This window comes from Littorina saxatilis, linkage group LG9 (assembly GCF_037325665.1).
Source record: "Littorina saxatilis isolate snail1 linkage group LG9, US_GU_Lsax_2.0, whole genome shotgun sequence".
NCBI classification, from domain to species: domain Eukaryota; kingdom Metazoa; phylum Mollusca; class Gastropoda; order Littorinimorpha; family Littorinidae; genus Littorina; species Littorina saxatilis.
This window is the reverse complement of record NC_090253.1, coordinates 51772391-51787555: the sequence shown is the minus strand read 5'-3', so window position 1 is coordinate 51787555 and position 15165 is coordinate 51772391. Positions and strand designations below refer to the sequence as shown.

The following is a 15165-nucleotide window of genomic DNA, read 5'->3' as shown; positions in this document are numbered from 1 at the left end:
CCTGTACGAACCCTGCTGTATTTGTTATCCTGAGAGAGAAAAATCCATGTTGCAGACTCAACTGGAAAAATTCCCTTCTCCATCATCTAGTGGACAGAGCTCACATGATTACAAACAAATCTTTTTTTAAAGTCACATACTTTGTGCGACAGTGTTAGTTTACTGCAACTGTAATTTATAAATAGCAAATTAATAAATATCACTTATCACTATCAGATAATCAGCTAAATGCCTGGCAGATGACCCTCATTCAAAGTGAGTCGTGGCTAAACCATGAAACTAGAAAAACAGGTTATACAGTGGAACACCCCTTTTAAGACCTACAATAATCTGAGAAAATTCAGTCTTAAAAAGGAGGGAGTCTTAAAAGGGGGGTAATTTTACAGAGGTTGTGAACAGAAAGTCTGAGAAAACAAGGTCTTTAAAAGGAGGGAGTCTTAAATTGGGGGGTTCCACTGTACCACAATATAAATCTCACACTGACAGCGGACAAAAACTGAGAAAACACCCAGTATACATCGGTACTCACAAAAGAGTTACAAGTAGCATCTCCAGGAGCCGAAATCCCAAGCCCTTGATATCTGCACGTTTAGCATCTTGTACCTGGAATAGTATGAAGATAACATGTCATTGTCACCGTCAGTAAATCACTTTATCAAAATTATCAATATCATATGATTACTTACTAAAATAACTTTATGAAGTGATCTAGCACTGTCAATGGCAATAGTATCATGACAGTTTGACAGTGAGATTACGATTAATCATCCTCATTAACAAATAACATAGATCAGTTCTAATGTAGTACCTGTTTGTAGTGAACTCACCAGCAGGAGTATTGCATGTATTAATTGCGCATTACTGAATCCATGCAACCTCTGATGAATTACATAACTCATTTATGAAGAGTAGTTAATACTAATAGTTGTAGTACAAACCCAAGTTTGTGTGCGTGTTTGTATGTGTGGGTGGGGGTGTCGAAGGGTGGGGGGGGGGGGGGGGGGACGGGGACGGTTACCGATGGTTCACCCACAAAAATGTACACTTACTAAGTAACACTTAAGTAACTATTTTCAAAGCTTCTTGCTTACCTTGGAATAGTGTCAAGCAGCTTATGTTGTGTCTAGATCAGCCATCAGATCTTCACACTCAGCGGGGTCAGCCTGCACATGCTGCAAACTGGACATGCCTGCAATTCTTGAGTAACCAATCTGTTGTTGCGGAGACAACGGAACCATGCTCAAGTCAGGTCCAACTGAAATAAAAGCATATTGTTAGCTGATAAATGATTTGGTCAAGCAAAACCATGCGGTATTTTTTTAATAAAATATTTAAATTTAGGCAAGCGATTCACAGAGCGCAGCGCGCTGTGCAGCGCGGCAATTCACAGAGCGCGGCACGTTGTGCAGCGCAGCGATTCCCAGAGCGCGGCTATTGCTCTCACCAGCGCAGATTGTTGATGCGCTTTATTTTTGTACATGTATGCATGATTATCAGCAACATTTTACAGTCTTTCTTTGAAAGCAACTTCAGGGCTGCAAGACTACAAAATTGCACTTTATGCAGACTGAATATATATATATATATATATATATACGCGTTCAAATCAACTGGAAAAAAACCCACGCTGAAAAAATGATCTGCGCATGCGCGAATTCCAAAATGGCTGCTGAAGTGTTAAACTGGTGTGACACCGATTAACAGTTCCGCGGCACTGTACTCGGATAATTGTTTAAAAACGTCATCCCAGTTTAAAAACTCAGCTCCTTTCCATATATAGTAGAAGCCATTGCAATGACATGTAGTGATATGAGTATGAGTATGACTGCCAAGTATTCAAGGTCGGTGTCACAAACTGAAAACTCTGCCTGAACAATCCTTCTCATTGCGGTCAATGCGCATGCGCTAACAAGGGGAGATTAATCAGGTCGTGAACAACCTAACCCTTAGCCTTACCCTAACCCATGGTTCGATCGGTCAAAGGGTCGCATTTTTGTAAGTCCAAGATTGGCGCATGCGCATTGACCGCAATGAGAAGGATTGTTCAGCAGAGGTAGGCACGTTTTTACATCGACGCGGCGATATACTGGTGAATTCAGTTGAAAGAGTGAGAGAGAGAGAATGGCTCAGCTCTGTTTTTCGTTTTATTGACAGTTTTATTTCTCAAATAGATCAGATAGATGTAGCTGTTGTAAACTTTGCGATTGTGAAGGAAATGTATCGGCAGAATACATCGCGCGTCGTGAATCGCAGCGTTCCTCGTAGTGCAGCGCGTTGTAAATCGCAACGCTGCACAACGCGACGCGCGCTGTGAATCCACTTCGTTAAATTTATGTATACCTCGCTGATGCAAAAATAATGTACTTATTAACTATTAGCATTTAGCTGGTCATTCAAACCATAGCTTGTTTAAAGCTAGTAGTAGCAGTAGTATTTAGTACTAGTAGTAATGATTTAGTAAAATACTACTATAGTAGAACTCGAACTCCTATTGCTAGTAAATTACTAATTAGTGCACACAAGAACAACAATGGCACTGGCAGAATACGATCAAATATCATTATTAGTCTCACCATGGGTTGACGTCCCATCAAAATGAATCACTGAATGAATTAGGGACTGAATCAAACTTCAGAGACATCATTGCAATTTTTCACAAAGACTGATTTTCAGCAAACAGCCATGTTTACCTGTACAAATGTATCAGTGCTATCATTATGACTATGAGTATGACAGTGTGGTAACTGGTAAGCTTAGTATTTGGTTCGAGCACAGGCGAAAGGTATCGTCCACTGGACCACCAGACTACTTTCATACTCAATACCAAACACTGTACATAAGGAAGTTGTGGTCCAGTGATTGAGTGAATACCTTCCGCCTGTGGTTCGAGACAGAGACAAAGTTGAAACTTAATTCGAGAAGCCAAACGGCTGACGAATACTTACGTATTTTGAGCAAACCCCACACACGTCGACCTCAAGTTGATGTCTGCTGGAGTACGTAGTCATAAAAACGTCCATAAAGCTTGGTTTTGAAACGTTTCTTTGCACGAGTTAGATTTATCCGCCATTTGTGATAACAGTTTACTGTACATGGCGCATGCGCGGTCTGCGCGACGTTACCAAACTATCGCCGGCACAGGCCACTGGCACTGATCTAAAAAGAGAGACTGACAAGTACAGGCACCTTATGGTGACTGATAACCCGACAGGCACAACCATGCTGTTGTTGTACGTTGTTGTGTTTTGTAGTTGTTATATTTAGTCAAGTTTTGACTAAATATTTTAACATCGAGGGGGAATCGAAACGAGGGTCGTGGTGTATGTGCGTGTGCGCGTGTGTGTGTCTGTGTGTGTGTGTAGAGCGATTCAGACTAAACTACTGTACCGATCTTTATGAAATTTGACATGAGAGTTCCTTGGTATGAAATCCCCGAACGGTTTTTTTTCATTTTTTGGATAAATGTCTTTGATGACGTCATATCCGGCTTTTCGTGAAAGTTGAGGCGGCACTGTCACGCCCTCATTTTTCAACCAAATTGGTTGAAATTTTGGTCAAGTAATCTTCGACGAAGCCCGGACTTCGGTATTGCATTTCAGCGTGGTGGCTTACAAATTAATTAATGACTTTGGTCATTAAAAATCTGAAAATTGTAAAAAAAAAAAAAATTGTATAAAACGATCCAAATTTACGTTTATCTTATTCTCCATCATTTGCTGATTCCAAAAACATATAAATATGTTATATTCGGATTAAAAACAAGCTCTGAAAATTAAATATATAAAAATTATTATCAAAATTAAATTCGGTCCAAATCAATTTAAAAACACTTTCATCTTATTCCTTGTCGGTTCCTGATTCCAAAAACATATAGATATGATATGTTTGGATTAAAAACACGCTCAGAAAGTTAAAACAAAGAGAGGTACAGAAAAGCGTGCTATCTTTCTTAGCGCAACTGCTACCCCGCTCTTCTTGTCAATTTCACTGCCTTTGCCATGAGCGGTGGACTGACGATGCTACGAGTATACGGTCTTGCTGAAAAATGGCATTGCGTTCAGTTTCATTCTGTGAGTTCGACAGCTACTTGACTAAATATTGTATTTTCGCCTTACGCGATCTTGTTTCAAGTTCAGATGATGAGGCCGTGTGCGCTGCCAAAAGCAACTAATTAAAAGTGTGTGTGTGTGTGTGTGTAAAGCCGAGCGGTGGTAGCTTCACGTAGCTCCTAATATGGACCGGCTCCTAATATGGACCACCTCCTGTTCTGAAAAACTAACGGCGCTTGAGCGCTCAAAAAAGTTTTGTTCGCTGTATTGCAGAAACACAAATCTCAAAACCGTTAGGCTTTTTCTCTTTTTTTCACTCAGTTTGGCAGCGTTCACTCTAAACGGCTTTGCCGCCGAAAACGGACTCGTTTCTGTCCACAGCCAAAGCTTTTATCACACAAAAATTGCTATATATGACAGCTAAGACCGCATTTGTTACATTTTAGCAGGGTTGACCCCGAGTTTTTACCGTGCAAACAAAAAATATTAGCAAGATCTCAAAGTATGTGCGAGTCCCCTAATATGGACCACCTTCAACAAATCGAGAAAAAAAAGCTAAAAGCTATTTTCAATAATTCATTAAGAAGCTTGCTGGAAATAACCTATAACTAGTCCTCGAGATTTAAAAAAAAAAGTCTTCTTTTCGTGGAAGTTGATAATTTCACTTATTTTCACTCTGTTTTTGATAAGCTTCTTTAGTTTCCTGGTGTGCTTCAAATAATGCTCTCATCAACCCGAAACAGATCAATCTAAAGCATATTTGAATTAGACTGACTTGTACACTAAGTTGTATCATGTTATTTTGAAGTATAGGGGGCTTTTTACAGTGATTTGTGAAGGCCGCTTCACTGATCCATATTAGGCGCCCAGGCTCCTATTATGGACCATTTGTGATTTTGTCTGTATTTAATTTTTGTTGAATGTTTATCAAAGCTATTTCACTCTAATAAGGCCTAACGGTTAACCTAAGAGAAAAGGACTACCAAACACAAAATAAAACTTCTTCGCAAGAAAACAAGCTAGTTATCAGCATGAAACAAAAAGTGGTCCATATTAGGAGCCCTTCCTAACTGTCTGTGTCTGCGTCGAAGATGTTACCGTGAATGTGTTTTTAAAAGACATTTGACAGGACGGCATTCAAACCACACGCACCAGACACGAACCGACGAACAAAATACTTCTGACAACAAAATGTAAAATCAATTAACAAGAGTGTAGTAAGATTCCAAATTGTATTCAGACCAAAACAACAATCATAAAAATATACATGGGTTCTTTCATATGTGTGTGTGTGTGTGTTGATGATGATAACTAGTTTTAACGTCCTCTTAGAACTGCAACTTGCTTTAGGACAGGTAGAGTTAATATGCTTTATGTGGGGACAAGACACTGAACAAACATGCAACCAGAGAACACATATATGATCGTGTTATAATTATATCTGGAAGTCTTTTGCGATATTTCAAAATGGGGATGGAAGTAAAGATTGTGTACGCGGAATATGGTTGGACTGGAGCGGTTTTGTAGGCTTATTTTTTTAATTTTTGTTATGTGGGATATTGTTATATTTTTGGCTGAATAGGTAAGTAAATAGATAACTGGAAAAATAATACAATGAAGAAGAAAAAGCTCGGTGTGAGGAACGGAGATCAGGGTTTTTTTTAAAACAGATATCCTATTTCAGCCTTCTACTATTGAGAGACACAGGGTGTATGCTAGCTTCCATTGAAGCGTGCAATGTTTATCTAAAAAAAAACTCATGGGGTTTCAGGTTATGTTCGTTGACAAGGGTGTGTAGGTTGCAGAAATCTTGCTGGAGTGATTGGCAGCGGTCAAAGAGGTGTAACAAAGATATAAACTGTCCACATTCACAGAGACGGGGAAAGCACTTGTGAGCGCATCCATGGCCATCCGTGCGAATTCTGAGAAGTATTTTAAGGAGGGAGGTGGGGAGTGTAGGCCTGTTTTGTTTTGTTTGTCGGGGCAGAATAAGCCAACCATGGGCATTGCCTTCTATTTTCAATTCTGTTTCCCAGTGACGCCAGGCAACTTTGGCCATTTTGTGTTTTGCTCCCGTCTTTGTTAATTTTATGTCATGAAATGCTGCTTGATCTGTAACAGCCTCTTTTGCTTCTCTGTCAGCCATATCCTTGCCTCTGATCCATGTGTGTGAGGGGAAGTACGTAGCCTAAGGGTCAGTTCTGTTCAAGAGGCAATGATCTGGTGACAGAGGAACAATATTTCCGTCTGAAGCTCTTCTCGGTTTCTGGAACCATTTTGAAGAGCAGTTATGCTGGTTTTGAGTCGGAGAGAATCACGACTCTTGTTGGAGGTCGAGGGGGGTCATTGATATAGTGGCATGCTCTTAAGATAACGTAGCCAGCATTTCTGCAGTGAAAATGGACACATCCTTGTTGAGTTTAATTTTTTTAAACTTATTTTGAGGTCAGGAATGACAAAAGCACAGTCAGCTTGGTCATCATTTTTTTGGAGCCGTCAGTAAATATTTGTAGGTGATCTTTGTTATTGTTTGAGATTATTTCTTTTACTATTGATGAGACAAGTACAGGGTTATCTTTTTTTGTTACACCCAGATCATGATCAGGGATGATAATGGGGGATTCCATGAACCAAAATGGGAAGGGGTGAATGGGAATGTGGGCCATCCTACCTGGGTTTACCCCCACTTTCTTGAAATATCGGTTGAACATATAGTCTGCTAGTGGGATCGTTGCTTCGTGTATTTTGGGTGTTTTTCTTTTTAGGTTTTGGTAAGAGGCCGAGGTTATTGTGTCGAACTCAGCAGTGAGCTCTTCGTTCACAGCATTGTCAAAAGTACTTGCTCTTGATACGTACTGGGCCGACTTTAGTCTTCTTTCTTCATCGAGGGGCAGCCAGCCAGCCTCTTGATACACTAGTTTGTTTATGGAGTCTTTTGGGAGATCAAAGATGAGTTAGAGTGCAGCCATTTCGGCTCTTAGGCACAATAATAGCAAACTAAAGAAGGGGAAGGGAAACGAAAGGGAGGGTAAAAACCACGCACTTCTTTACTCAAACTTCATAAAACCGACTGTAAAACTAACACCGGCTATTCTCCTTTCTCAATCATTATCAAAATCGATCCTAAAACAAAACAAGTCGCGTAAGGCGAAAATACAACATTTAGTCAAGCTGTCGAACTCACAGAATGAAACTGAACGCAATGCAATTTTTCAGCAAGACCGTATACTCGTAGCATCGTCAGTCCACCGCTCGTGGCAAAGGCAGTGGAATTGACAAGAAGAGCGGGGTAGTAGTTGCTCTGAGAAGGACGGCACGCTTTTCTGTACCTCTCTTCGTTTTAACTTTCTGAGCGTGTTTTTAATCCAAACATATCATCTCTATATTTTTTTGGAATCAGGAACCGACAAGGAATAAGATGAAAGTGTTTTTAAATTGATTTCGAAAATTTAATTTTGATAAAAAAAATTATATTTTTATTTATATGTTTTTGGAATCAGAAAATGATGTCAGATGAAGAATAAGATGAACGTACATTTGGATCGTTTTATACATTTTTTTTCTACAATTTTTAGATTTTTAATGACCAAAGTCATTAATTAATTTTTAAGCCACCAAACTGAAATGCAATACCGAGGTCCGGCCTTTGTCGAAGATTGCTTGACTAGAATTTCAATTAATTTGATTGAAAAATGAGGGTGTGACAGTGCCGCCTCAACTTTTACAAAAAGCCGGATATGACGTCATCAAAGGTATTTATCGAAAAAAATAAAAAAATGTCCGGGGATATCATACCCAGGAACTCTTATGTAAAATTTCATAAAGATCGGTTCAGTAGTTTGGTCTGAATCGCTCTACACACACACATGCACACGCACACACACACACACACACACAAACTTGACTAAATGTAAAGAGACAGTATGTATTGCATCTAAACACGAGCTAAGTAAAACATTATCAGAAAAGGTAGAGCAAGAGAAATCCCAAAACTCAAATTCGAGTCACTGCAGTTCGTACTGTACAAGTTGAGAAAGTTGCAAGTCCAGTCAGTAGCCACCATCTCGGACGGATGTTTCGGGGAGGGGGGGGGGGGGGGGGGGGAGTAGAACAAATGCCTATCTGTGGTCCTTCGCCGCTTCGAATTCCTTACAGGTCCCACACACATGGGAAAACGATTAACTCGGCCAGTAGCCTACCCCAGCAAAAGTGCAAAGGAATATAGAAGAAAACTAAAATCTGACCGCGCTAAATAGTCAGGTTAGAATGACCTACTTTCTCTGCTCAACGCACGGGCAATGCAGTCTCTCGTGTACACTGTACTGTGACAAGGCTCATAATTATAGAGAAAATAAGAGATACCCCCAAAAATGTTTGTGCACTGCACTTTTTTTCACATTTATAAACTGATGATCAGTGTGTGTATGTGTGTGTTCAGTTGTGTGTGCGTGTGTGTGTGTCAGTTCAAGGGGTGTGTGTGTGTGTCACTGTGTGCCCGTGTGTGTGTGTGTGACGGTCAGTCAGTGTGTGCCCGTGTGTGTGTGTGTGTGTGTGTGTGTGTGACGGTCAGTCAGTGTCAGTCACAGTGTGTGTGTGTGTGTGTGTGTGTGTGCATGTGTGTGCATGTGTGTGTGCCGTGTGCAGTGACAGTGTGAATGTGTGTGACGGTGTGTGTGTGTGTATGATGTATGTGCAGTGTGTGTATGTGTGTGTGTGTGTGTGTGACCGTGCTGAGAGAGAAACTAGAGAGAGAGAGAGGGAGCCGATAATCGTCTGATTCTGCAGGTTCGGCACCAGGCTGATGAAAACGCAGAATAATCCATCAAAACAACACTCTAACATCAAGTTTTAGAAACCAGAAAAACTTATCGAAACTCCATAGGTTTCGTGGTGTTTTGCGCACTGCTGAAACGCGTTTAACACGACGTGAATCGCCGTGCGTTAATGTAGCGAAAACGTCCAAAACGCAGACACCCAAACTCGATGTTTTACTGTGTTTTGCAGCCCGCTAAAATCTCAGGGATTTTATTGCGTTACGGCAGTTTTTCTAACTTGATGTGAATCGCACAGGTATAATGCCACAAAATTCAGTTGATTAACTTCATGTTTCATGTTATATGCCACGTTATAGTGCCAAAACGTGACTTTTCGCCCAGTGCTAGTTTCTCATGTTGGTAACAAACTGGCTATTTGTTTATCAGATGTGTCGTTGGTCCACATTAAATGATGCAAGAATGCAAGGTCGCAATCATTTGGTTATCAAACCAGGTTGTGTTCTTTTTTTCATCACCTTTTTCCGCGCAAACAGTTTTGCGCCATTTCTTTTGCGCAGACTGGGCGGGACAGGAAGCGGAAGCGCATCACTATTTCTGATTGGACAATGATGCCGACGCCCACTTGACCCCCACTACAATGTCAAGGTCGGAAAGTCGTGAATAGAGCCATATGAGTGGGTACGGATATATCCCTACCTGAAAGACAATGAGTTAAATCTCGTCAAATATTGGGGCCACAGCGGGGTTATAGAAATTACACGTTGAGGTTAGGCACAAAAAAAAAAAATAGTGTGTTTACGGTAACCCGACCGACCCTATTTTTTTCGCGCGACCCTAGACTTTTTTTTGGCATTTGGGAAAAAAAAAAAAAATGGTTTTTTTTGCAAAATAACGTAAAAATATGGTTTTTTGGAGAGAAAAAAAAAATAATCCCGACCTACCGACCCAATTTTTTTGGCCTATGTTACCGTAAACAGACCTAATTTTTTTTTGGCCTTATCTCAGATGGTTTTAAAGTTATACTTTTAAAACTGTCCACACTTGTAGGGTTTGATTATATCCCACCTTGACCTAAGATTGATTGGCCCTCGTCAAGTTTTGAGGACACTGGGGTTAATTTTAATTCATAAAACATTATATCAGGCGTCTTTGAAGCTAGAGTTTTCAAATTTCAAGGGTTTAATAATCTGCTATCATGACCCTAATTTGGTTGACCCCATCTCCCCCCTCCCCCCCCTTCCCCCTTTTGCAAAAGTTGGCATCACAGGGGGGGGAGGGGGGGGTTATGTTCATGAAAAGTTAAAAATGGGGTTATTTCAGATGTCCTGAGAGCAAAAGCCGCATAATGTCACACCATTTCAAAATGAAGAGTATGTTGCGTATTATGCTAGTGATGGTTGTGGAAACAAGTGTTTACCTCACTATCACAGACATTGACAGATGCTTGTTTGAAAGAATGATAACTCAACTTGATCACATTCTAAAAGTAGAGCCTGGATGCTCTCTGCAAAATGGTTTATTTGGGGTAACTAGTAAATCTAAAAAGAAGTAACTTCTGAAAACAATGCAACTTACCATATCAGCCTGGCTGTTGATTATGTGCATGTACCGGTATGCATGTCGGGGAATTAGCTTGACCCACATGGAAAAAAACCCAACTGTATCTGAGGTAGTGCGCAACGACTATTTTTTGAGGGGGGATTGTACTTTAAATCAATATTTCTAACTTGATTCTGTTTCCAGATGCTGATTCTGAACTCGATGCTCAATTTGAATGCTCTGACGTTTCTGATGGTGACAACAAAGTCCCTCTTAACGTGACAGGTAGGTCCTATATATGCACAGCTAAGCAGGCAGCTACCCTGCGATTTAAGTGGGAATTTCAGTATGGCAATAGCACACAATATTTCTTGTCTATTTTTTTCAAAGAAACTAGTTTCTGTGTGTGTTTTGTTTTGCTTGAATAATTGGATATCTACCATATATAGTACTTTCAGGACTGTAAGGTGCTACTGTTTTCCCCAATTTGGACCCATGTGCCTTATTCAGTTATTGATCTCTTTACCTATTGTATGGCTAAAGAAAAGAAGGGAACACTTGTATGCACATCCCTTTACAAAGACACGCAAGCAACATTCTCTCTCAAGTGATATGCATTGTCTATGAACTAGGGAAGGCAGCTGGTCTCACCTCAAAATGTCAGTTACAGAAAGTTTAAGTTAAATGCACAGCACTAATATAATCTCACTGTGTGAAAGGGCATCCTCAAAATGGGTTGACTCACCTGAAAAGAAATTTATCTTTTGACTTGATGGCAGAGAAGTATGCTACCAAAAAACAATGTAATTTTCCCTTTCTGGAAAAAATGTCGACTGAGATTTCCAAACAATTGAAACAGTTACTGTTTGTTGCTGTGTCTGAGTAGAATTAGTGTTGTGCTTAAATAGGTACTGCAGCGACACGGATAAAATCACATCTCATGAGCTTCATCTTACCATTGCCAAAGCAGACGCATTTTATGCACATCGCAAGTTTCTTTAAAGTCAACTGCCGCCGCTCAGTCAGTTTGTGTCACTCCAAGTCTTTTGTTGTATTTTAGATTCAGAGGTACACAATAATTGCAGATGGCTGTATGAATAAAGTGGGTCACACAGAGTCGCGATGGCTGGGGGGTTGAATTAACTACGATAACTGATGAGTGGTTTACGCGTGCCAAATAGCCGTTCAAGGGATTTGAAAATGGCAATTAATTTTATTGAATGCTTTTGCAAGTGTGTGGGTTAAGCTTTCTTCCATGTTATTTTATGTTTTCCTATGTCCCTCTTTTTGTCAAGGGTCTTTGTGACTCTGTGAGGGAATAGCCTTACAGCCCACGTAATAATGTTCGGTACGCGTGCGCGTGTTTGAGTGACTTCATTGGTACGCATGTACTTGACGCAATTGTTGATGTGACGTAATTTACGACGTACGATGCTAGCTTTTAGAACAGCTTAGGACAGACGTGACTTTATCGCAGACGACCAGTCGCTAATTTGTTAGTATCGATGTACGGGAGTAGTTTGATAAAATGACGAGTTTCTTAAGGATAAATGTCACTTACGGACTTAGTTGTTTAACGATGGTTAGCGGAAAATAGAGTAGTATAAATCAAGAAAGACTATGATTTGAAGTGGGATTGTTGCTATTTTGTATGACGTAGGTTCAGACAGGATTTGAAATGTGTTGGCTTATTATGAAATAAGTTCTGTTACATTCCCATTTATGAAGTTGGTATAGTTCACGTTAGTGGAAGTTCGGCGAAGGTTTCGCAAAGATTGAATTGTTTGGAACAAAAGAAAGATGGGTATTTTGTCAAGACTAGGGCAAGTCGTGAGCGCTCTCTCACCTAGATTTCTTACGGCTAAGGGTTCGATAGCAAGGAGAGAAGAAAAAGAAATGGAAATGGAAAACAGTTACCTTTGGGATGGGCAGACTAGATGGTTGGAAACACCACGAAGATATAGGTATCCATCACAATATCCAGAGAACGAACAGAAAGGCGAAACGCACATGTCTTTTGACTCAGGGTACGAAGTTGAGCGCGAACAGGCCGAGAACGGTCACGTGAAAGCTTATGCAGATCGGGGTCAAGGGTCAGCCAATCATAGGGTAGATGAGGGAACACGTCGCCCAGGTCTATTCATAGAGAGGGAAAAACCCTACCAACATACCAGCAGGAAATCGATTCAGGCCGATAAGTACGATGGTACCTCACTTGATTTGAACGACTACCTAGAACATTTCGATGGGGTGTCGACTTGGAATGAGTAGACAGAAGAAGAAAAGGGGATTCAATTGTCGTTGAGTCTTAGAGGGGCTGCTCAGCAGGTGTTGGGGTATTTGCAACAGGAAGAAAAGAGAGATTTCGTTGCGTTGACCAGCGCACTAGCAAAGAGGTTCAGTCCTAAAGAGAGAGTGATGTCGTACAGATGCGAGTTTCGCAACAGAAGACGTAGAAAGCAGGAAACGGTTGAGGAGTACGGGTTTGCACTCTGTCGCTTGGCTACCAGGGCTTATAGGGACATGGAAACTGGGGCAAGGGAACTCATACTGATAGAACAGTTTATTGGTGGGTTGTCAGAAGAGGCTCTCAGAGAGAGGGTGCAGTTCGGACACCCCAGTACCCTAGACGAAGCAGTGTCGCTAGCCGGGGAATACGTAGCTTTCAAGAATAACGGGTTTCCCGAAAAGACGTTGAGAAAGCCCGAGGACGCCGGGTCAGCGATGCGATACGTAGGTGAAGGGGATGGAAAGAAAGAGGGAAACGCAAGCAAAGAAGACATGAGTAGAAAAGTGGACAGGCTAGAAAGGAAGATAGAGGAGTTGTCGAGAGGCAGGACAGGGAAGCCTGAGGCGGGTGGCTGTTTTAATTGCGGTGATCCCCGACATTTCGCTCGTCAGTGTCCTAGAAAGAAGGAAAGACAAGGGGGATGGGTACAGCCAAGGGGGAGCGCTCAGTCAGCGCCGTTAAACTAGATGGGGTTGCGTTCGAGGCCAAGAACACAGCCCACCGTGAAGACGCAAAGGCCAATCAAGGTAGTAAGGAAGAACCACCCGTGATAATAAACATAGCTGCAGGTGCCTGTTGGCTAGTACCGGTCGAAGTAGGCATGCAAAGGATAGAGATGTTGGTCGATACAGGGGCAGGCATGACTATTCTCTCGGCGGAAGTTTTCGAAGCAATGGGAGATAGGAAACCCAAGCTTAACCCAGTTAGCAATCGTTTGAGCATGGCAAACGGCGATCCTTTGGGAGTTCAGGGCAAAGGCCGGTTCTCCATGAGCATCGAGGGGCAAAAGTTCAGAACCCAGATGGTAGTGGGAGAGATCAAAGGGGCTCAGGGCATACTGGGGATGGATTTTCTGAAAAAGAATGCTAGCTCTCTTGATTTTAGTAAGGGTGTTTTGCATATTCACGGCCGGGCGGTGCAGATGATCAGTGAGGCGAGTCAGACTTGCGCTAGGATTAAGGTCACGGAATCAGTGAACATACCCCCCAATAGTGAAAGGTTGGTCAGGGCTATGGTAACGGGAGATTGGAAAGAAAACCGGGAGGGACTCATAGAACCCCTACGTCAGGCTAGCAAGCACCCGGGTATGGAGGTGCCTAGGGCAATGGTATCTGTCGGGAGCGAGGGAATTTACGTTCCGATTTCGAACTTTTCTGAACATGAGATACGTCTAGAAGGGGGAATGATGGTAGCCTCTATTCAAGCAGTAGAGCAGGTGGAAAACAGGAGAATTGAAAAAAAGGGTCACGATAGTCGGGGAGAGAAAGATGGCGTGGGGCTATCAGCGCCATTGACAGACACGATGGGAAAGGTAGACGGGGGAGTGAGCGCCCCAACCAAAGAGAAGTTACTGGGTTTAGTGAGCGAGTTTCGAGAAGTCTTGTACGAGACCACAGGGCAGTTAGGACGGTCCGGAAGGACCAAGCACGAAATCAATGTGGAAGGAAACAGACCAGTCAAAATCCCCCCTCGTAGACCCCCCATAGCGCAGAGAGAGGTGATTGAGGAAGAGGTGAGGAAAATGCGTGAAGCGGATGTGATAGAGCCAAGTGAAAGCCCTTGGGCTGCCCCCGTGGTTCTAGTGAAGAAGAAAGACGGTAGCGTACGTTTCTGTGTTGATTTCAGAAAGCTCAATGCGTTGACAAAGAAGGACGCTTACCCTCTGCCTAGAATAGACGAGTCGCTCGATCTCTTGGCGGGTAGCAAGTGGTTTTCTACCTTAGACATGGCGCAGGGCTATTTCCAAGTTGAAATGAAGGATAGCGACAAGGAAAAGACAGCTTTCAGTACGCATGTGGGTCATTACCAATTCAAGGTGTTACCTTTTGGCTTGTGCAACAGCTGTTCGACCTTTCAGAGACTCATGGAGTTAACGCTCCAAGGAGTAGGTTTTGACAGGGTTTTGGTATACGTGGATGACATAGTGGTTATGGGAAAGAGCGAGGAAGATCACCTGGAAAATCTAAGGAGGGTATTTCAGAGGTTCCAGGGGGCAAACTTGAGGTTGAAGGCTGCTAAATGTCAGTTGTATCAAAAGGAAGTGTCCTTTCTCGGGCACGTGATCTCTGAGGAAGGGATAAAGTGTGATGAAGCAAAGATAGAGGCAGTCAGAGATTGGCCTACTCCCACCACGGTGACAGAGGTTAGAAGTTTCTTGGGGCTAGCCTCGTATTACAGGAAGTTCATTAGAGACTTTGTCGACAAGGCTGTGCCTCTCACGAGTTTGACCAAAAAGCGAGCTATCTTTGTATGGGGTGATGACTGCCAGAGGGCATTCGAGCAGCTTAAGGAA

At 42.0% G+C, this 15165-nt stretch overlaps 1 protein-coding gene across 1 annotated transcript in view; it reads right to left on the bottom strand.

The window, feature by feature from the left end:
- Positions 1–12450, bottom strand: part of LOC138976398 (uncharacterized) — a 44154-nt gene extending 31704 nt beyond the window's left edge. Inside the window, exon 1 of the mRNA XM_070349251.1 lies at positions 12281–12450. The gene's annotated coding sequence lies outside the window, so the exon portion shown is untranslated. The remainder of the gene's footprint in view (positions 1–12280) is intronic.
- Between the last annotated feature and the right edge of the window lie 2715 nt (positions 12451–15165).